This window comes from Neophocaena asiaeorientalis, unplaced genomic scaffold, assembly GCF_003031525.2.
Source record: "Neophocaena asiaeorientalis asiaeorientalis breed wild unplaced genomic scaffold, Neophocaena_asiaeorientalis_V1.1 scaffold927, whole genome shotgun sequence".
Taxonomy (NCBI): domain Eukaryota; kingdom Metazoa; phylum Chordata; class Mammalia; order Artiodactyla; family Phocoenidae; genus Neophocaena; species Neophocaena asiaeorientalis.
This window is the reverse complement of record NW_020174785.1, coordinates 161,723-184,734: the sequence shown is the minus strand read 5'-3', so window position 1 is coordinate 184,734 and position 23,012 is coordinate 161,723. Positions and strand designations below refer to the sequence as shown.

At 43.4% G+C, this 23,012-nt stretch overlaps 1 protein-coding gene and 1 pseudogene across 2 annotated transcripts in view; both read right to left on the bottom strand.

Moving 5' to 3' along the window:
* Nucleotides 1-15,919, bottom strand: part of FHL1 (four and a half LIM domains 1) — a 59,091-nt gene extending 43,172 nt beyond the window's left edge. For both annotated transcript variants that reach the window (XM_024760099.1, XM_024760101.1), the window contains exon 1: nt 15,901-15,919. The gene's annotated coding sequence lies outside the window, so the exon portion shown is untranslated. The remainder of the gene's footprint in view (nt 1-15,900) is intronic.
* LOC112409777 (chromobox protein homolog 1 pseudogene) lies at nt 7,110-9,440 on the bottom strand (annotated as a pseudogene).
* Nucleotides 15,920-23,012: the final 7,093 nt, after the last annotated feature.

Here is a 23,012-nt window from a genome sequence, read left to right as displayed (position 1 = left end):
CGCCCCGATGACCATGGGTAGCTTTGTGGACAACTACAATTTGTGTATTTCTATAAGTCACTGGGGAATACACACCCCCCAAATTAGAACTCCAAAATCAAAGCAATGAGGGACAAAGGATAAGTACAGATGCATAAAACGTGACCATTCTGATAGCTGCATCTGGAGAGCACTGGCTGTCCCAGAAGAGAGGAACTCCTGAGCCAAAGCCTCATTCTAACCCTGCCTTCACCCCACAGCTATCACCAAATCCTAGCCATCTGTCCTGCAAGAGAGCTTTCCTACTTTTTCTTCCTTCTAATCACATTTCTACATTCGTAATTTGGTTCAGGATTACTTCACACCTAGACTACTTCACCAGACTTCCTGACTATGGACGCACTCCCGTCTTCATAGAACCGCCAGAATAACCTTTCGAATGTACCACCTTGAACGGCTCATTCCCTTTCCCCCCAACTTTCCTCCATTGTAATCTAAAAGCCAAATTTCTAGCATGAAATTCAAGGCCTTCCAGTCATACTCGAACCCACTCTTCCCCTTCTCCCACACTCAGCTCTGGTTCTGGCTGACTCCGTGCCTCTGAGCTCTGTCACCCCTACTGAGTAACAGGCGCTCAGGTGCACGCCACCGTCCCTACACCGGTGATTCTCAAATTGGCTGCACCTGGGGAGCCAGAGCAACTAGTAACGTCTCGGTGCCTCCCCGTGTTCCCCCAGAGGAATCTAACGTGCAGCCAAGTTTGAGAACCGCCGCCCCGAATTCCTAGAGCCCACAAAGTTTAGTGGGCGTGACAACCTCCGGGGGAGCGGGGATTATGAAAACATAAAGTGTTGAGCTGCATTCCCAGTGCTTCTGATTCAGTAGGTCTGGGGTGGGGCCCCTGAATCTGCATTTCTAACGAGCTCCCAGGTAATGCTGATGCTGCTGGTCCAAGGACCCTACTTTGAGAAATACTGGTCTATAGTCATAACTAGTACAGTTATACAGCATAAATATATGTATCATTTACACATAATAGTAACTATTATATGCATACTTCATCTGGCAAAACAGAAGGTACCGTCTTCTGGAATCCTATTGCTGCCTTGTACTGTTGTTTACCTTTTGAACCCATTTGTTTGTGAACCAATCTATAGAAAGTCTTAGGGATTATCCAGTCCGATTCCCTTTTTATAAAGTAAGTACTGAGGGGAAGTACTTTGCCCAGGGGATCAGATGGTTATCGGTAGAACTTGGGCCAGGATTCAACACTCCCGACTCCCTCCTCCTCCCTCTCAGCTCAGTACTCTTCCCACCACATCCTTAGTGCGTCCCTAACAGCTTCTCCAATTAGAATGGATGTTCCTTCCTTGAAGAGATCCTTTTTGCTTTTGACGTTCCCCACAGCATCTAGCACATAGAGCCAAGCAGTCAGTAGACGTTTGCTGATTTCATTTGAGGAAGTGTTCGGACTCATACTCTAGAAGCTGCCTTTGGTACCCTATGAACTGTTTCCTTACGTGCTGGCCACTGGGCGGCCCTGCTCCAATCAATTAGCCGCAGAACAAATCCTTCACATCGGCATGCACGCAGCCAGTGTCTGCTATAGGGACAATCACACACACGTAAAGGAAAATTATAGGGTTTTAAAAGTGGAAGGAGCGGTAAGTCTATAAGGTGACACAAATCAACTTTCAAGTTATATGTCAGAAACTTTCACAAGTACCCCAAGTTCCATCTGACACCCAACAGGCCCACGCAGCTGTAACAGCCCGGCAGTGGGGGAAGTCTGGGCTGGACTACTTCAGCCAAGGGGCCAGGCCTTTTTGGTGCTGAGGTCCTGCTTCCTTGTTCCTTCGCAGAAAATCCACAAGTAACTGAATCAAGGGTAAACAGGAGATAGAGGGGAAGGGAGATGAAGAGCAGCCGAAGGGCAGCGAGCGGCGACTGGGTGAGCAACGGGGGGCAAGAGGACGGTGTGACACACCCGCCCTGCCTGCCATCGCCACTGCACCTCCGCAGGCCTTCGAGCTATTTCCAGCAGCCTGGCTGAGAGGAGCATGACTGGGCCCGGCCTCCTGACTGACCGGGCCTGTCTACACCTGCGGGGCAAACACAGGATGCTCTGGTGACGTCTGCCGCCTCTACAATGGACAGGAAGTGCTGTACAATCATGTCAGCTCACAGAACCTGGTGTCAGTCGTGAACGTGAGCACAAGGAATGCAGCGGCTGTGCCACCACTTGGTTCACCACCAGCCCAGAGTAACCTGTGACCTTGGCAGCCAAACTGGAATCCCCAGCCTCCGTCATGGACTGTGGCTCAAGGGAGAGGTTCTCTCTGTCCCCTCTTTCCCCTTCCCCCCGCTAAAATCTGCTGCTTCCAACAGAGGTAGGACCACATGTACAGTTGACCGGTCAAGCAGTGAATCAAGAAAAAAAATACGTGAAAGCTTCTCTAATAACAGGTATAACCATGAGCATACGTAACAGATCCATACATTAAAAGTTTTCTTCCGACATACAATAAAATTTAATAAGTTAAATAGGTGACCTCTATAACCAACTCCCCCCTTCATGAGTATTTTTGCAGCTAACTGTATGAAGTTTTTGACCCTGGTCTAATCACAGACCTGATGGACACATTCCATGAACAACCATACCCCCAAGACATCCATTCCTTGATTCCTTCACTGCCGTCATTTATATTCCAATTCTTGATGCTTTCTCAATTTTTCCTCTGCCAGTGACTTTAACACCATCCCAATGTTTGCTTGTCTCCCTCAGCCTCAATGTCCTTCTCAGGCCTGACCGCCCCCCCGCCACCTACTAACGCCTACAGAGAACGTTCTGTTTACACAGCCAACTCAAGGAAGCAACACGTACTTGTAGTTGCTCATAAGTCACCCAGGTCAAAAAGAAAGAATCACCCAGTTCCAGTATACAGAAACCATGGGCAATACGACCTTAAAAGACCTCATCTTTTCACATGGCTTTACTGCCACACTGGCCATGCTGAGTAATCGCCCAGAGGTTCTGGTCTCAGGTCCATGCTACTACAAGCCAAGCAACAGCCTTTGGCCGAAAGCAATCAAACTCTGACCTGGATATTGGCTGCAAGAGTTGGCATGAGCTCACCGATTGTCACTGTTGCTAGTGATACCACAAATGCAAGGGTCAAAAAAGGGCTCACTGGGTTGTAGGGCACGGAATTTGTCAAGCCCGGGGCTCCACTCCACCACAAAGATGGCACGATGCCCCAGTGGTGGCAGACAGACAAAGTCCCGACGCAGTGCTCACACTAACCTGCTCAGTAACTCTTGTGCAACCAGACAGTGGTGAACAGCGCCGGGCAGCTCTCCCGGGAACTCACATTTTCACTGTTCAGGGAACCCATAGTACAAGTTACAGCACTCACGAAGAGGCACTTCTCTTACGTTACTAGTACTTAAAAGCAAACACTGCGCTTTTATCTACAAAATAATAATAAAAAGTGACTGATATATTCATTGTATTTCTGAATCCCAAGTGAAAAATAATAGATTTAAAATAGATTTTTTAAAAGCAGTTTTAGATTTACAGAACAACTGAGCAGAAAGTAGTTTCCACATACCTCCACAATACCTCCTTCCCAGTTTCCTCTATCTTTAATATCCTGCATTACTGTATTTTTTTTTACAGTTGATGAGCCATCACTGATACATTATTATTAACTAATGTCAATAGTCTACATTAGGGTTCATTCTTTCTGCTGTGCATTCTATAGATTTTGACAGATGTTGAAGTTTTTTGTTTTTTGAAACAAAACAAAAAAACCCAACCCTTTCCGGGAATTCCCCGGTGGTCCAGTGGTTAAGACTCCCACACTTCCACTGCCCAGTGCCTGGGTTTGATCCCTGGTAGGGGAACTAAAATCCCACAAGCCGTGTGGTGTGGCCAAAAACAAACAAACAAACAAACAAAAAAACACCAAACCAAAAAAAACGTTTCCAGTACCTTCTGAGGAAAAATAAATCTCCTTATTTCAAGACCATTTTAATTGCTGTAGCTTTGTAAAGGCAAGTTTCACAGGAACGCTGTAATGTACATCATTCATTTCTTTTCAATGATTCATGGTTTCAAAGACTGACTATAACATAGCCCTGCAAACATATTCAACTCTGATTATGTGAAAACCAACCATTCACAACTCTCAGACCTCCAGTATGGCCCCAAAAAAACGAGTCTGAAGAAATTCTTGGACCACAAAACAAAAAGTAAGAAAAACAGTCTCCAAGATGACATCTGACATGTTGGAATTAGTCTGCTGATGACTTGGTCTGGAGATGTTTATAAAAACAGCTTTGTCATGAGAAAGCAGAGCAGCGTAAGAGAAGTAGCATCGGGAGACAGAAAAGAGGAGGAAGAAAACTGGGAAAGGAAAGCAGGGACGGGCAGAAACAATCGAAATTGGGAGTGGCAGATGGACACGAGATGCAGGACAGAGCGGCAGCAATGGATAGGAGAGCCAGCTAGACATAAAAGGACGGTGACAGGAATTATTTTGAGGGGGTGAGTGAGGAAGGGACAAAGTGCGTCTCAACATTCTAGCCCTTAAATTGCCTAATCATTCATTCAACTGAATATATCAATGGGAAAGCAACGTTCAGCATGTTAAGAGCCGGCTTTGCACATAAGTGTGTAAAGATGGTACACCTTCCATCCACTGAAAATTCCCTCTGAAACCCATTTCAAATCTTTTGGAAGGCTCTAGGGATAGGGTTATTCCTGAATAATGATGACATACACACACTAGCTGGAGGTATAGACCTACAGGTGTAAAACATTTATTCTGATGCTTTCATTTTTAATTTATGAATAAGTGTGAAGCAAAATTCAAATTAGTTTATTTGTCCTGTCCTTGGGGGATCTGACATCTCACCCTACCTACTTCAGAAGAACATATATATACTGCTTCTCTGTTTTATCAGGATTGTTTCTCTCTTGGCTCTGATTTCCCTTCAATCCAAGTATGCAATGAGGCTATTCAATAAAGAGACTGTGGTTTACTTGCAGGCAAAATCTTAAGTACTCGCCTTTAGGCCATCAGGGAAAGGTTCTAAGAAGTCAAACCTGGAATCTCCTTGTCATATTATTTGATCTTAAATATAGAGAAGAAAACAGCGTTCTGGATTTAGAGCTGGTCTTTGGATTGAGAAAGATCCACAAACTTTCAAATCTAAGTTTAGAAAGCAGCTCTCACACAAAAGCAGATCAGTGGTTGCCTGGGGAAGGATGCGCTGCAAAAGGCTCTATGCCTCTGCCGCAACTCGTCAAGTTGTATGCCTTAACTGGATGCAGTTTATTGTACATAAGTGATACTCCATACAGTGGGTATTAAGTTATCTTGATAATCATTCCACAATGTACATGTATATCAAATCATCACATTGTACACTTCATTTTTTTTCTATTTTCTTATTTTTTAAACCATTTTTTAAATTGAAGTATAGTTAACTTACAATGTTGTGCTAGTTTCAGGTGCACAGCAAAGTGATTCACTTATCCATATATGAATGTAGCTATTCTTTTTCAGATGCCTTTCCATTACAAGATATGGAATATAGTTCCCTGTGCTATACCGTAGGTCCTTGTTATCTATTTTGTTTTTAGTGTTTTTTTTTTATAAATCTATACTTTCATTAAGACAAAAACTGACAGTGTTGGTATGAGGTTTAACAGTTAAACAAAAGTTTTCACAGAAACCTAACACATGCCTAAAATGATTTTACAATGGAGTTCTAGATGCAGGTCTAGACGATGTCAAGAACTGATGGATCTCATGATTCAAGACGGCATTTTGGGTTTTAGTTAATTCTTAGGATTAAAAAAAATTGTTTTGTTTTAAAGTGAACCACTGCCCCAGTATGAAATTTTAATCTTCTCCTGAGACCAGGGCTTCAGAAATCATTCAACTCCTGAAGTGATTCAGTGAACTTGTGCTGTCAGTGACTGAACCCTGCCACCAATGGTTTCAAAGTTCAAAAAACAGAGGCTCCAAGAGTTTTCCACCCTAAGAGCACCAGCCCTTGTCTTTGCCTACTCTCCCATCTCCTATACCACCCTCTGCCCTTCCCCAAATACTTCAGCCAGTGGCTTGGAGAGAGAAGCTGATATTTATAACTTCAAAATTGGAAAAGAAATGCCCCTGCCTTTCCCTACTCCCCCACCTCCTGTACCACCCTCTGCCCTTCCCCAAATACTTCAGCCAGTGGCTTGGGTGGAGAAGCTGACATTTATAACTTCATAACCGGAAAAGAAAGGGTCTTCTTGTCAATTTCAAGAATTAGCACCTCTAAGACAGAATGATCTCCCTGTGTATACACTCCAATAAGACTTTTCCTCCTCAACCAGTTTCCATCCCACGGACCACAGCTTTGGTAACGTCTTAACTGGCTTAGTCCTTTGTTGGGAACAGCATTAAGCTCAGGCAGGGAACACCTTGGCTTCTAAGTTTCAGGCATTCACAGCTTTTAAACAGTGTCTCAGTCCTCATTTAGGTTGCCAATGACATTTTTTGAAAGGATGAAATATTCTGGACACAGAACCAAATCATCATTAGTTGTTCTTTCCTTTGTTTCACCACTTCCGCCATCAGGCCCCAAATTTGAACAAAAATGACCCTAACCCATCTCCCTTCTTTCCCACCTCATCCCTCCCACCCCAAATAATACACCAGTAATACTCAAAAACTACATACATGCTATGCTGTAAAAGTGCAGAGTTAACACTATTGGGAAGAAGGCTGTGGGTTGTGGAGATGCTCTTTGAAGATCCACAGCATCTTTATAGCTCTCCCACATCGCATTCTGCAAGTTTTGTCCTTCATAGAAGGCCCTTTGCTTTTCTCAGCAAAGTTCAGAATGGGTTGCCTTGAAACACTGACCCACCTTCCTCTCCACTGGGATGGGTGTGCAAACTATAGAGCATGGAGCGGCTTTAAAGCGCTTGGGCTGCTGTAGGGCACAGAAACTATACTGGCTCTTCAAAGGACATCTTCTCAAGCCACCTCTACGGTGTCAAGACAAGTAGAACTCCTTCTTTCCCCACCTGAAACCCACAGTCAGATGTGACGGGCTGGTACTCAGGAGAGTTAATTCTTGTCATCTTTTTTGTCATCCTCCTCCGAGGGGTAGGAATGCCACGTCAGCCTTTCCTCGTAGAAGGATATGACAACCTGTGGGCACTTGACATTGGCTTCCTTGGCAGGAACCAGGTCAGCCTCATCAGAGTTCTCCCACTTCATCAGGAACATGAGTTCTCCACTGGAGTCTGTAGTTCCAATAATCTGCTCCGGTTCCAAATCCCGGGCAAAGCCTTGTGGCTTTTCTGACTCTTCTTTCTTCTTTGGTTTGCTCTCCTCCCCCTTATCTTGCACATCAGAATCAGCTTTGCACTTGCCTCCCTCTGATTCATCCGTCTTGTGTGCTGTTTTCTGTGACTGCAGGAACTCAGCAATGAGGCCGGGGCGATCCAGGTTTTCTACTGGTTCCCATGTGCTGTCCTCATCTGAGGACCCCTTCCACTTTAGGAGGTGCTCCACTTGGCCCTTTACCACTTGACGGTCGAGAACTTCTTCCACCACTTGTTCTTCTTCCTCTTCTTCTAGCACCTCCTCCACTTTCTTCTTGTTTTGTTTTCCCCATAGTGCCCTCCAGCTTTCCGGTATAAAGGGTGAGGCTGCTCAGAGCGAGAGGAATCGGTGCCACGCTACTGGGCTACTGGCGCATCTTGTTGGGCTGGCCGGGGGAGTGGCGACCAGAAAAGCAACAAGCCTGCTGACCGTGGCTGAGCCTCTCCCTGAAGCATCCCTCCCCTCAGCCAAACCTCTGTTTTGTATACGGTAGTGTGTATCTGTTCATCCCAAACTCATCTATCTATTGTAACTTATTTAAAGTAGATTTATTTATTGTACCATGTGGTACACTTTAACTATATACAATTATATCTGTTAGTTATTCTTTAATAAATTGGGGGGGGTTTGATATTTTAAAAGTGTCTCTAACAAAGGCCGACTGCTTTATCTGCAGATGCGAGTATACCTTTTCACCTCCTATTAGCTGGGCTGCTTGGGTTTCTTTCCTTAGTGTGGTTAGGTGTGCTTACTACACTGGAAAATTCTGCATCTTATGGCCTAGAAGGGAAGGGCCTAGAATTTGAAAATTTGAACTGACCCTGGCATCTGGAGACACAGAACCTTTGACAAGGAACTTAAAGTGTCTCCTTAGCTTCTAGAAGCCATCTGCCTGAGGACTTTTTATAAAAATCGCTTTAAGTATGTGAAACTACCATTATTTACAGGGTGTTTCTTACAAACTATTGAAAAACATTAATTTTTGTTAATTCAAATGTCTAAATCCACTACTATGGCTCAGTGATACAAAAATTTTTGGAATTTATGTGTGTGTGTGTGTGTGTGTGTGTGTACGCTTTAGTCTCTAAGAAACCTGGGGGGGCACCTGTTACTTCAGTTCAACTGGTCACACGAAAGCACAGATGATTGATTATGTCTATAGACAGACGCTGGCCATCAGCTTCCCAAACAAGAATAAAGTCTAATACTAGACCCGGCAGAGATTCACTGAAAAACCAGCCCTTAACCTCTTCCTAATAAATCACACATTTTTAATCTGACAGGAGCCAAGCAGCCTTATCCGCACTCTAAAAGTGAAAGTGAATAACAAAACTTGCTAATCGAGTAGAGAAATTTACTTTTGTACCATCCTCGTCAAAACAACCTTGACGGTAACATCTCTACACTCCCACCTATCATGTCCTTAGTACTGAAAAGCACGTTTAGAACTCGGTGGATACTGCAAATTCTTGTGATTAGAAGGTCTACGGAACATTTTATGCTTTGAATATATGTAAGAACCAGAGTTTTTTTGGTTTGTTTTATTTTTGGTTTGTTTGTTAATTTAATTTTTTTAACATCTTTATTGGAGCATAATTGCTTTATAATGTTGTGTTAGTTTCTGCTGTATAACAAAGTGAATCACCTATATGCATACATACATCCCCATATCCCATCCCTCTTGCGTCTCCCTCCCTCCCACCCTCCCTATCCCACCCCTCTAGGTGGTCACAAAGCACCGAGCTGATCTCCCTGTGCTATGAGGCTGCTTCCCACTAGCTATCTATTTTACATTTGGTAGTGTATATATGTCCATGCCACTCTCTCACTTCGTCCCAGCTTACCCTTCCCCCTCCCCGTATCCTCAAGTCCATTCTCTACGGCTGCATCTTTCTTCCTGTCCTGCCCCTAGAACCAGAGTTTTTAGGTGCGTGAATAAAATATAAATCCCACAAAATGTAGAGTGCTGGCAACCAAGACTTACTTTGACTGCTCTTTTCTTTTCCTAGGTTTCACTGCACTTACAAAGCCGGTACACGTGTATCTTCTATCTGTGTATTTTACACCCATAGTAGCTCCAAACTGAAGCTCAAGCAAATCTCATTGGTTTAAATACAGAGCAAAACCCATTTTCAGAAGAGCAGTGCAGTGTGCCGCAGGAAGCTGGGAAGAGCTGGCGGCTCGCTGACAATGCACATATTCATTAGCAGGCAATAATGAGGAACAGGAGGGGAAACTGCTTCACAGCACAGCCCTATAGGCAAGGGTACAATTTTCTCACTTGTTCCAATAGTAAGCCCTTGGCAGTGAGTATCCACATTCATTATTTCACGTAGCTTTAGCGTTTGCTGGGGCCCTGGCCACAGAAAAGGGATGATTTTGTGTTCACAGGTTTACAAGTGTACACAGCCTATGTAATCTCCAGATGTATTTTGTTTAATTCTATTCTAACAGTGACATTTCTGTATCAAGGGACACCAGATCTCACCCGACACCTGTTCTGGAGAGCAGCTTCCCTGACCATCCTAGGCTGGAAAACGGACCTGGCCCAGGTTGGGGGTAACTGTAATACTGGCAAATGCGGGAAGGGGAAGACGCAGCGGCAGGTAAACTTGATGACGACTCTGGAGCCCAGAAAAATTAAAGTGGGCAGAGTCCATCGGACCGAAAAAAGGTCACCCTGAGAGTAAAATAGACACCCAGGCAAAGGAGACACGAAGAGAGAGGGGCCCACACAGCTACAGAAAGCACAAAGAGGGCGAAGAAAGAAAGGGCGGGAAGCTGAAGAACTTATTTTTTTTTTTAATAGCGCCAGATTTAAAACAACGACCGCATGTGAGGGTGCGCACGCATGCGCTTGTGCCAGCATTTGCCACAACTTAACTTCCTACCTGAGTTTGGAAGCGAATGCACTCTTTACAATTTCTTTCCCACAATTTGAACTTTACCACAATTTTAACAGACACTTCGTTTTATAAAGGAAAAGAAAACTTTCATGTAGCGATGGCTCCAATTGGGGTCTTTCAGGCTAGTACGTGTGAAGACTCTTACGAAGTCGTTGCTGCATTTCTGTGACTCTATGCATGTTCCATAGGCCTTGGTACTTGTACTTGCTCCCTAGGCCAGAGGAAATTAATGGCTAGATGCACAAAAGAGGCTCCCCACCGCTAATAATCAATTTCAGCAAAGCAAATAATATGATAAATTTCTGCAAACAACTGTTTTGATCCTTTTCTGAAATTAGGAAAAAATTGGCCTTTTTGGTATCCTTCAGTATACAGTTAATATACTTTCACCATAATACCTTGTTCTTTTGAGGGACAAGCCAACAAAAAGTTCTGGCTGTGAAGAGTTTTTAATTAGGAAAATAAAACTTACCTACGTATGGAGGACCTAAAACTTCAAATTGGAACTCTGACATTTTTTTAGGAGCTTACATGAGGAGGCCAATGATCATTCTCTAACTCTCGGGTGGCGTTCCCATTTCACTCTTCATGACCATGACTTCTGTCTAGAGATGCAACAGTAATTCAGAGGATCTTTTGGTAAAATTTTTAAAAAACCTTAGACTACACTTATAAGTTGGAGATTCTGCAATGGACTTGAGTCCACCATGAAAAAAAATCACTGCATTTAACAAAGAAATACAAAACATTGTCACTAACTTCTGGGTGGTGGATTATATTTAAAAAATAGATTTTCAAAAGGATTAGTGCATTCTTGCAAGTTTTACCAGATCTCTCAAGTCTACTCTAAAATCACGGGGGGGCGGTGATATGAAGTCAGACAGTATCACAATGCGTGTCTGCACACAGTGGTTGATTACCCAAGTGGCTGGCTGCTGTAGTCAGAATCAGGACATTATTATTATAATCAGAATCTATGGCTCACAGTCGTACGTGGAAATCAAAACATACGTTTTATCTAAATAACTTTTTTTCCCCAGCATCCTGGCCCTTGAGAAGCATGGTTAAAATTCCTTTCCAGTTTAAAGTAAATGAAATGAAACATGAGGTACTTCTTCTACCCACAAAAAAAAAAAAAAAAGCTTTCCAGACAAAATATGGTTGCTATTGGGCTGGGTTTTGTTTTTTTTTTCCTCTTGCTATGCTCTAAAACACAACACATCAAAAGTTAAAATAAATATTTAGCTGTCAAAACAAAACACACCCCCCATATGGAAAACACAAATATTGAATTTGATGACGCTTGTTATAAAAACAACGTCCACAGCAAAAATAAATGTTTAAATTGTGTACAAAGACTACAAAACTAAATGCTATCATTGTTAAGTTCTATACGACAGTCCAAAAAAGGTTGAAAGTAAGCTGCGGAAAAGATATAAACACAATTAGGTAATTTCCAGCTTCACCACCATAAAAAGTACAATTTTCAAGGAAGATAGACAATAAAGTTCCCCAAAATGACAACTGCAGGCTCAGTGAGGGTAGATCTCTAGAACAAACTTCATGTTCAGCTAAATTCTCCTCAGTTGAGGAAGGTATAGCATCAATAGTTCACCTCTCCATTCTCCACCTGGATGTGATCTGTGTCTACAACACATTACCTCCAAAACGACTTTTTACCCAGGACCAGTCACTCACCTCTCTGCAGCAGGGTCCTCGCCTCACTCCCCTTCAGCAACACCAAGCTCCAGACCAAGCAGCAAGGGACAGTGGCTTAGTCACAGGACTGAAGTTCAAATCCCAACTCTGCCGCTTATTAGTTGTGCAATCTTAGGCAAGTTACTTAACTAACCTCACCCATGAAATGTGCATCACAGCCACTCTGGAGTTCCTCTGAGGATCAAACTACAAAATGGGTGTAAATTCAACCCACGTATTTTCTAGAACTAGAGTAGGCCTTCGAGTAACCTGTTCCCTTTCGCCCCCTACTCCTGGCCACTTACTCCAAGTATGATCAAGTTTAACGTTCATGGTTTTAATTACTCTCCAGCAAACTCAATGGTATATAGCACATGTAGTAATTTTAATTTTGTTAAGACTTTGAATAGAGCACACCACAAGGGAGACAGTACGACGTTGTGCTCAAAACCATGAACTTCTGAGGGGTAAGACAATCTTAATTCTGATGTCTTCTAACCACGCCCAGCTGTGCAACCGAGGGCAAATTACTTTACCTCTCTGAGCCTGGTTCTTAATTTAAAACATGAAGAGACTAGACAATGTATACAAGTGCCTGGCACAGAGCTAAGTACCATAAATGGTAGCTTCTATTGGTCTTCATGATTTGGGCCGATGTTCAGGTACTAGTCACTTTAAAGACTAGTAAAGTGAGCTTGGCCAACAACTCAGTCACATCAAGACACTGTTAGTGTTCTCTACTCTCCTCAAGTTAAGTTCCACTGCATTTCATGGAGGAAATTACATCAACCTTAGCACTATTGACAATTTGGGTCAGATGATTCTCCATTGCGGGGGACTGCCCCTTGCATCCTAGAATGTTTAAGCCCCTTGCCTGACCTCTACCCACTAGACACACCCCAAGCTGTGACTGCCAAAACTGTCTCCAGACATTGTTCAATGTCTCCTAGGGGACAAAACTGCCCCAGTTAAAAACCACTCGTCTAGCACTTTCTGCAGATGGGAATTCTCAGCCACCTCGGTAGGCAGCCCTGCAGGAGGACAAAGGTTTACTCGCCCTCCCATTTAGTCTTATCTACTCCTCTGGGCTCCATCATCCATTAGTACCTGTAATTCAAAGGTGACCATAGAAAAATAAATTCTTTGGCCCAATTTGCTGTCAGAAGCTGCTTTAAGTCACAGGAAGGGATGCTGGCCTGGTTGTCTTTTCACTACTCTATACAGTCATACAAAATGCTGAACTTTTAATATCAAGGAATCTGCTATGTCCTAATTACTTTACATAAAATGTTAAAAGGTCATTAACCTTAAGATGACTTATAAACCATGTTATTACCCAAACTGACTAAGTATGTCTTCATTGGGAAGGTGAGATGGAATTTATGCAGTGACTAATACCCTGGAAAGAAACGGCTCCCCTGTTTGCATGGCTGAAGCATGTTTACTGTACATAAAGTGCTATGTTAAAGTCCAAAAGACTCTGGACAACTCTTGATTATTCACACCGAATTCACTGTCTATTTTTCATTTTAATAACTGCACCAGAAAGCAGGAGCCATTTCTTATCCACTGTGCATCCCAGCACCTAGCACAGAGCCTCCAACAGAGGCGGTAACTCGGTAAATGTTGGTTGAATAAATAAATGGTCATATAGTCTGCTTAATTAAGTACTCTGTTGACAAAAAAAAAAAAAAGAAACTTTCTTTGCTCTCATTCAACAGGAGCTGAAAGAAAAGATCTTTTAAGAGAAAATAATTACAGTCTGCTCCCTTTTACTCCAAACCCAAACAACTGGAAAATTCAATTAACCAAAAAAATTTTGTAGGCAAAAGTTGGGGAAAGCAGCCAAACAGATAAGGCCCAAAGTTCAAGCAAGCATGAGCATTTGTTCAACTCCCACAAGATTATAAAAGCCAAAGTTGCTGGCACAAGAGGGCAAGGAGGCAGCCGGGAGGTGGAAGCAGGAAAACAGGGATGGATCAGCCTCAGGAGGTTAGCTGCCATCCTTCAGTGAACAGTTTTTTGGTTTTTTTTAACGTCAAAACTTTAGAGGTAAGAGTCAATGTCTTACGCAAAGCCTTGACTTACAAATTACTTTTCAAATGGATATGAGCAAAAATTTAAAGAATATTTAGAAAGATATCTGATCATATTTTTGTTAATTTTTCAAGGTTCCTTATCTTTTTTTTTCCTTCCTCCAGTCCTGCAGGGCAAACAACAGGTTCTTAAAAAGCTGCGTAAAAGACACTCCATTTACTCCTCTTGTCTAGAGAAACTTAAGGCCCACCACCATCACATGCTTCTCTCTGCAAAAGATTTCACCACTCCCAGCATTCTATTCATAAGAGAAAAAAACAGTCAGATTTAAATTGTATTCTTAAAGTATTATTTTAAGATCATTGCCCAGTATATAGAATGGGTATCACATTAACATTAGAAACGGTGCAAATAATAGTGTTTAAATGCATTCTCGGGGCTTCCCTGGTGGCGCAGTGGTTAAGAATCCGCCTGCCAATGCAGGGGACACAGGTTCGAGCCCTGGTCCGGGAAGATCCCACATGCCGCGGAGCAACTAAGCCCGTGCGCCACAACTACTGAAGCTCACACGCTTAGAGCCCGAGCTCCGCAACAAGAGAAGCCACCGGAATTAGAAGCCCGCGCACAGCAACGAAGAGTAGCCCCCGCTCGCCGCAACTAGAGAAAGCCCGTGTGCAGCAACGAAGACCCAACACAGCCAAAACTAAATAAATAAAATAAATAAATTTATAAAAAACAATAAATGCATTCTCGTCCACCTTTGAGACCAAAACCTCTATTTCCACTTAAAACATTTCCAGTTTATCATTTCCAGTACACAAGTAAATTATCATGTTTAAGTGGTCCATTAGTTTGATCCATATTAAATTAGCTTCAATTTCCTGGTATCATATAAGAGGAATTTTCCCAATTTAAATCTTACACCATTTTTTAAAAGTTTCACTCAAAAATCTAGACTTGGTTACAAAAACCCAAAAAACAAAAGAGCGCTTTCCTCCTCCAAAAATTCAATATGGGAATGGCAGCCTAGAATTTCAAAAACCATATATGGTTACAGAATCCATATGGTAGTCTTAGACTATATACTTATTGGTAGGTGGTTCACACAAATCATGGCGTATCTGACCAATTTCCTGTTGCATAAAGATTATATTTGCTCTGAAAAATGTTAAATACGCATTTTTAAAGACTGAAGGTAAAGACTAGATTGGAACCTTATGTAACCAAAGTGGGAAAGCACGTAGAGCATCACCACATTAAAGGCCTAAACCTTTTCAATATGTATTCTTCCTAAGCAAATATGAGCATGAGTTTCCAAAGGCAAAGCTACCATCCCAGAAGCCCTTGCTTCCTCAGTGTAAAGAATGGGGAGGGTTCTGTTCCTGGAGACGAGCTGGGGAGGGAAAGGCTTTGCAAAATTCCAAGGGGCTCATAATTTAAATGTATGCTATTCTGCAAATGTTCACATTTCCAAAGAACAACATAAAATTTACATTAAAACTGTCTTAATCAAGATAACGAAAAAAAATTATTCCTGGTGCTCTATAAGCTTGCCATAGATTTGATAACCCAGGAAAGAATTACAGGCAATTACAAAATGATGGCTCCAATTAGGAAATCTGGACCTATTCCAAATTCAAATCAAAGGGGCCTCAGATAATCCCGATGGAGTAATTTAAATGAATATAGGGGACTTCCAGCAAAGACATACGTTTATTCTATTACTATGTCTTCTGAAAGCCAAGCAAAATGCTACAGCGACGTATCTCTTGCACTTCAGGAAATTAAAAAACCAAACCTGGAGTCCCCTTAATAAACCTTGTTCTCTTCTTTTCCCAAGGGGTCTCGCTGGTACAGGGTTTTTATTGTAAAGGGCAATCAAAACAAACCTGAGAATCCCGCACAGTCTCAAACGCAGAAGATAATATAGCACCGAACACGAACCACACACAATCTTTCCTTGCTGATTTCCAAACCTCCACCTAGTCCTGGATGCCTGAGAAGAGGCCGCGAGGAATGGAAGAGAAAGAGAAACTTCGAAAGCAGAAACCTCTCTCCCAGAGCCTAGAACAGACGGCACCTTGTAGGGATTTCACGCTTTTTGAGACGGAAAGGTCACACCCTGCAGTTTTGAAAATCCACCTTCTAAGGCTCAACCCATGTTACAAAACCTTCCTCCTGCTTCCCTAGGTTTTCTCCGTCTCGGGGGGCGGCCCGCTGACTGCAAGGCGCGGCCGCGCGGGGAAGGTGGCTGCGAGGAGACAGGGGCGAGCGCTTTCCTGGAGGGCCGGCTCCCGCCCCGGAGGCCGAGGGGAGGACGGGCTGGGGGCGCCCGGGGTCCCCCCGCCCTCGCGCCGCAGCCCTCGAGGCCGGCGGGGAGTCACGAGTCACTGCAGGCAGCCGCGGCCGGCGCTGGGGAGGTGGGAGCAACAAAGAGAGTCGAGCGAAGGTGGCCTCACCGGTGGCCTACGCTAGCCAGCACACCCCCTGCAAAGCGGCCCGTGTCCGGAGCGCACCCGGATTCGGCCCAGACTGCAGGAGCCCCGTGGTTCTGAGGGACGCCGAAGGACCCACCGGCGACCCTTTCCCTTAGTAATCGGCCGGGGGGGAGCGAAAGGAGCCCCATCATGAGCCCAAAGCTACCATACAGAGGGCTTTGCATCATTCGAAAAAGCACTGATGGCAAAGCGGCACGTGGCTACTCATTCATTCACTCAACCTTCGGTTTACTGAGCCCTCACCGTGTGCCAGGCACAGTGCCAGGCGCTGAGGATACATGGCAGAGTCAAGCAGAACACCCGCCACCCTGCCCTGGGAGCTTGCAATCTAGTGGGGAGACAGACGATTAAGAAGTGAGAAAATAATCAAATTTGGGATTAGGCCTGTGCAGCAAAAGGAGAGGGTGCAAATCGTGTGGTTAGGAAAGGAGGAGGTGGCATTTAAGCTGAGCCCTGAAAGTTATGAAAGAAGCAACCATAGGAAGAGCCAGGGAAAAGCCTTGCAAAAAGAGGGAGCAGACATATGAAAGCCAGGAGGGGGCAAATCTTGCTGCTTTAGGACTAAGAGGTGGTGGTTGTGATTGGCGCCAGGAGAGCTGGGGAGGGTAGCATAAGCCTGGACAGGCTGACACAGACCAGATCATGGACTGCATCCTAGTCAAGAGTCAGAGGGTTTTATTCCAAAAGCAATGGGAAGCTAGTGAATGAATGGCTTCACCCCTGGGGCACGACATGACCTGATTTATATTTCTTTCCTATTTATTTTTTCTTTTGGGATAATTGTAGATTCACATACGTTTGTAAGAAATAATACAGAGAAGTCCTATGTACCCCTTACCCAGTTTCCCCCGATGCAAAACTATAGTACAAGATCATAACCAGAATACTGACATTAGTACAATCTACAAATCTTATTATTTCCCTGGTTTTACTTGTGCTCGTGTGTGTATTTAATTCTATCCAACTTTATCACGTGTAGACTCATATATCCACCACCACAGTCAGGATACAAAATAGTTCCATCATTACAAGAATCCATCCTGTTGCTCCTTTAGCCTCAACCCCCTCCCCAGTCCCCCCAGTCTCCTGCCATTGGCAATCATTCATCTGTCCTCCATTTCTACAATGTTGTCCTGTCAAGAATGTTATGTAAATGAGCCATACAGTTTGTAACCTTTGGGGATTGGTTTTTTCACTCAGCTTAATTCCCTTGAGAGTCATCCAAGTTGTATCCATAGTTTGCTCTCTTTCATTGTCAAGTGGTATTCTAGGTCCTATTTGTATTTTTATTTATTTATTTTTAACATTTTGATTGGAGTATAATTGCTTTACAATGGTGTGTTAGTTTCTGCTTTATAACAAGGTGAATCAGTTATACATATACATATATCCCCAATATCTCTTCCCTCTTGCATCTCCCTCCCTCCCACACTCCCTATCCCATCCTTCTAGCTGGTCACAAAGCACCGAGCTGATCTCCCTGTGCTATGCGACTGCTTCCCACTAGCTATATATTTTACATTTGGTAGTGTATATATGTCCATGCCACTCTCTCACTTTGTCACAGCTTACCCTTCCCCCTCCCCATATCCTCAAGTCCATTCTCTAGTAGGTCTGCGTCTTTATTCCCATCTTGCCCCTAGGTTCTTCATGACCTTTTTTTTTTTTACATTCCACATATATGTGTTAGCATACGGTATTTGTTTTTCTCTTTCTGACTTACTCCACTCTGTATGACAGACTCTAGGTCCATCCACCTCACTACACATAACTCAATTTCGTTTCTTTTTATGGCTGAGTAATATTCCATTGTATATATGTGCCACATCTTCTTTATCCATTCATCTGTCGATGGACACTTAGGTTCCTTCCAAGTCCTGGCTATTGTAAATAGAGCTGCAATGAACATTGTGGTACATGACTCTTTTTGAATTATGGTTTTCTCAGGGTATATGCCCAGTAGTGGGATTGCTGGGTCATATGGTAGTTCTATTTGTAGTTTTTTAAGGAACCTCCATACTGTTCTCCATAGTGGCTGTGCCAATTCACATTCCCACCAACAGTGCAAGAGGGTTTTCTTTTCCCCACACCCTCTCCAGCATTTATTGCTTCTAGATTTTTTGATGATGGCCATTCTGACTGGTGTGAGATGATATCACATTGTAGTTTTGATTTGCATTTTTCTAATGATCAGTGATGTTGAGCATCCTTTCATGTGTTTAAAAGACTACCTTGACTACCATGTGGAGAAAGATTCAGAGGAGACTGAGGATCGAAACAGGAAAACTAGTTAAGATGCTTTCCCAATAGTCCCTATCAAAGCGGATGGTGGTTTCGATTAGGGTGGTGCCTGTGTAGGGAAGTGGAAGGATTTGATGGAACAGGTTCGGAGAGGAAATTGGAGTTGAAGTAGAGACAGCATAGTATAGACAATTGTTTTGAGATGTTTCACTGTAAAGGGGAACAGAAGTGGAGTGGAACGGGAGGGACAGTTAGGGACAAGAGAAGATTCCTTTCTCTTTTTTTCATTTGAGAGATGACAGCATGTGGCGGGATAATCAGTAGGGAGGGATTGCTGATGAGAGAAGCCTGCCTAGCCCAGAGGAAATGACAGCTGGGGTCCACGAAGAAGACGGGCCTTCCATCTGCTTAAAGGAATTCTCCACTGTTAAGAGGCTGATCAGAGGGCTGGGTGGAGGGCGGCCAGCCGTAAGGATAGATCAAGCAAATCCAGTCTGATGACTCCTATTTTCCCCAGGGGTGCACAAACTGGGCGCTGGCCTCCCTTATGAGAAAGCCTAAGCCCTTGCAAGGTTCCCTTCTCTCCCCTGGCACCAGGCGCGTGGCCCTTCCCTTTTCTCATAACGAACCCTCAGAAGCACTGATGTTTGGTCTTTCTGGTTGGCAGGAGAGGCTGTGGCTTCATGCTTGCTAGGAAAAGAAGTCGATCTGCCCGACCCTGATCCCAAGAAGGTTCTGAACAATTAGCTCCGCTGCAGGCAACTCCCGGAATAGAGTAGCAGCCCGGCGCCCAGCCCCCAAACAGCCAAGAGACATCCAAGATGGAGGGCTCTATGAAGGGCCCTCTCCCAGGGAACCTTCTGGCCATCCTTTGGCACTCATCAGTGTTAGTTGTGGTTCATTCCTCACAAGATCCTTTTCTTCCTCCCCACTTCCTTTCTCCAACTTTCCTTCCCCCCTCCTCTCCGCCCCCCACCTTCTTTCCTCCCTTCCCCCCTTCTTTAGATATTCCTGTTGAGCTCCTACTAGGTGCAAGGCCCAGATCTTCCACGTTGCCCACGCCTGGTCTACACCCTAGGCCAGCCCTGTCTGCCTCTGAACACTTCATCTCCTTGGATTTGAACTCAACTTTTGTGGGTCATGGAAACACAATGTTCCACTTAAAATATGTGGGAGACTGTGTTGCAAAATAAGCAAAACAGATGAAAAGAAAGAGGCGGCCCAACTTGTGAACTTGTGTGCTACATTCTGGTAATGTTTTCAGCGTCAAGAAGCAAAAAGAAATTAAACAGACTGAAATCAGACGGTATGATCTCAGATCTGATCTTTTGCATTTCTGTTTGAGTAATGAAATAGGCCTGAGGAGAAGGGTCTTAGATTTCGACAGAATTTAAAGCACCCTGGGAAGGAAATATGAAGCATTTATCGGCATATGAAGTAGTCGAGTCCTTTGCCTTCTCTTCAAAAAGTGCATTCTGACCAATGATTCTAAGTCATTGAAACTGTATTACATACCTGACAGTTTATATGCGTCATTTTATTTGTTCCTCATTTTATTTACTCTTTGCGTTAGACACTATTATCCACACTGTACAGGTGAGAAAACTGAGGCTCAAAGAGGCTAAGAAACTTTGGAGCCGGGATTTAAAACCAAGCAGCATGGCTCCAGAGCCCACAATCCAAATCGGTATACTACACTTCCAAAACAATGAAAGAAGAGAGTTAATCACTTTTACTGTGGTCATCCAAAGTGGCTGCTTCTTTCTGGTAAATGATTCTTTTTACAAAGTGATGCTGAATATTTCATCGTCATGACTTCTCTATCCCTGTAACCCACAGAGTTCAAGTGTCTTCTTCCACAAGGGGCCTCAAGCCTACCGACAGTCGCACCATTTCATGATCATCACACATGGTGGCAATGGTGGAGTCCAGCTTAACTCCCAGTGAGCACATTACCGCTTTGGCCAGGCTCACCTCCCACCTCGTCCCTCTCAGACCCTATGGGCCATCTGCCTGAGGTCTAGGAGGGTCTTGAAACGCACCCTGTACATCCCCCTTGGAAACCTTTGTTACTTCTGCCTAGAACACAGTTTCAACGTCTTCCTGGACATCTCTACATTTCAAAGGTATACCCCTGATGCCTACCCCTACCCTGACCCATTTCTCTTCCTGTATTCCCTGTCTTCGTTAATGGTGTGCCACCCCCGCCCTGGTGCCCAAGGTAAACTTCCATTTCCTTCTACTTCTTCTATGTATAATAGGTCTCCAAGTCCTGTAAATTCTACTCGTGAAACAGTCAAGCCTTACCCTATCTTCAGAGTAAACCCTGACCAAGTCAGTCAGAATTAGTCGCTCCCAAGGCAATTGGTTTACACTGTGAGTACAGCAGGTGATCATTTACAGACCTGTTGATTTTGGAGACCTATGTATAATAGGTCTCCAAGTCCTGTAAATTCTACTCGTGAAACAGTCAAGCCTTACCCTATCTTCAGAGTAAACCCTGACCAAGTCAGTCAGAATTAGTCGCTCCCAAGGCAATTGGTTTACACTGTGAGTACAGCAGGTGATCATTTACAGACCTGTTGATTTTGGGGATACTTTTCCCCCACCAGATCATAGGCTTCTTGAGGGCAGGCAACGTGTCTTTCCTGTTTATACCTCTAGTCACTTGGAATATGGTAGGCATTCAATTAACATTTGTTTTAAAAATATTTCATTATAAAATATAAACATATACAAAACAGAGAAAACAGTATAATGAACTAACATGTACCCAACATCCATCTTCAACAATTATCAACACCAATTTTATTTATTTCATTTACATTTCCCTATCCACTTCCTCCAACGTGCACACACACTCTGTTTTATTTTTTTAAGGAATTTTTACAATTTAATTAATTAATTAATTATTTTTGGCTGTGCTGGGTCTTTGTTGCGCGCGGGCTTTTCTCTAGTTGCGGCGAGCGGGGTCTGCTCTTCGTTGCGGTGCACGGGCTTCTCATTGCGGTGGCTTCTCTTGTTGCGGAGCACGAGCTCTAGGTGCGTGGGCTTCAGTAGTTGTGGCACGTGGGCTCAGTAGTTGTGGCACGTGGGCTCAGTAGTTGTGGCACGTGGGCTCAGTAGTTGTGGCGCACGGGCTTAGTTGCTCCGTGGCATGTGGGATCTTCCTGGACCAGGGCTCGAATCCGTGTCCCCTGCATTGGCAGGTGGATTCTTAACCACTGCGCCACCAGGGAAGCCCCACTGTACTATTTTAAAGCAAATGCAACACATCATATTCCATCCAGAAATACTTCAGTATATGTTGCTAAAAGAGAGAGATTTTCTTTTTTTTTTAACATAAGTGCAGTATCATTATCACACCTCAAAGCAATGAACTAAAATCCCTTTATATCATCAAATACCCAGTCAGGATTCAGAATTTCCCAGATGTCTCCCAAAGGTTTTTTACAGTTTGTTTATTCCAATCAGGATATTTTTGAGGCTCATTTATTATATTTGGTTGATATGTTTCTAGTTAATGGTTCTTGGATGAATGGATGGATGAGTTAATCCTTCATACCTTCTCTCACCCACGTCTCCCCTGATCCAAATTGTACCCATTTTACAAAGACCCATCTCTCTGATGCCAGAACCTGCTCAGACTCCTCTCTGATACCCCAGCTGAAAATAACCTCTCCCTTTTCTCACAGCATTTTTCATAAATGTCTCTTGCTCTGATTGCATTTAATATACTCAAGACAGCTTATCTCACCTATAAAGTTTCCAGCTCTTTGAAGTAAGTGCTGTAATCACTGCTCTGTAGCTAGTGAGCTTGACCACCTGTTGCCTGTAAGATCCAGGGCAAATTATAAACTCAGGTGTCTTCAAACTTTCTTCTGGTGACTATAGTAAAAAGAAAAAAAGGTTAAAAACAAAGAAAACATTTTTAAAGTAAAACATTTTTTGCTCACATGCTCCCTAAAATAATTTTGAAAACCTATTTACCCACTCACATATTGGAAGTTGATATCTAAACGTTTTTCATCCCATGTTTAAATAGTTACAAGGGAAGTTATTGGGGATGTAAAGTAAATACTGACATTCTAAAATAAAATGGTTACATCACTTTTTGAGTCTGTCCAATTGAATCTGAATACAATAGCCGTTTCATACCCACCATCATTCCTTTTTATTTCCTTAAACTCATATCTCCATTCCACTTCTCCCACAGAATTTTGTCCTAATGTAACATATTTTATGTTTATAAGTTGGCTTCT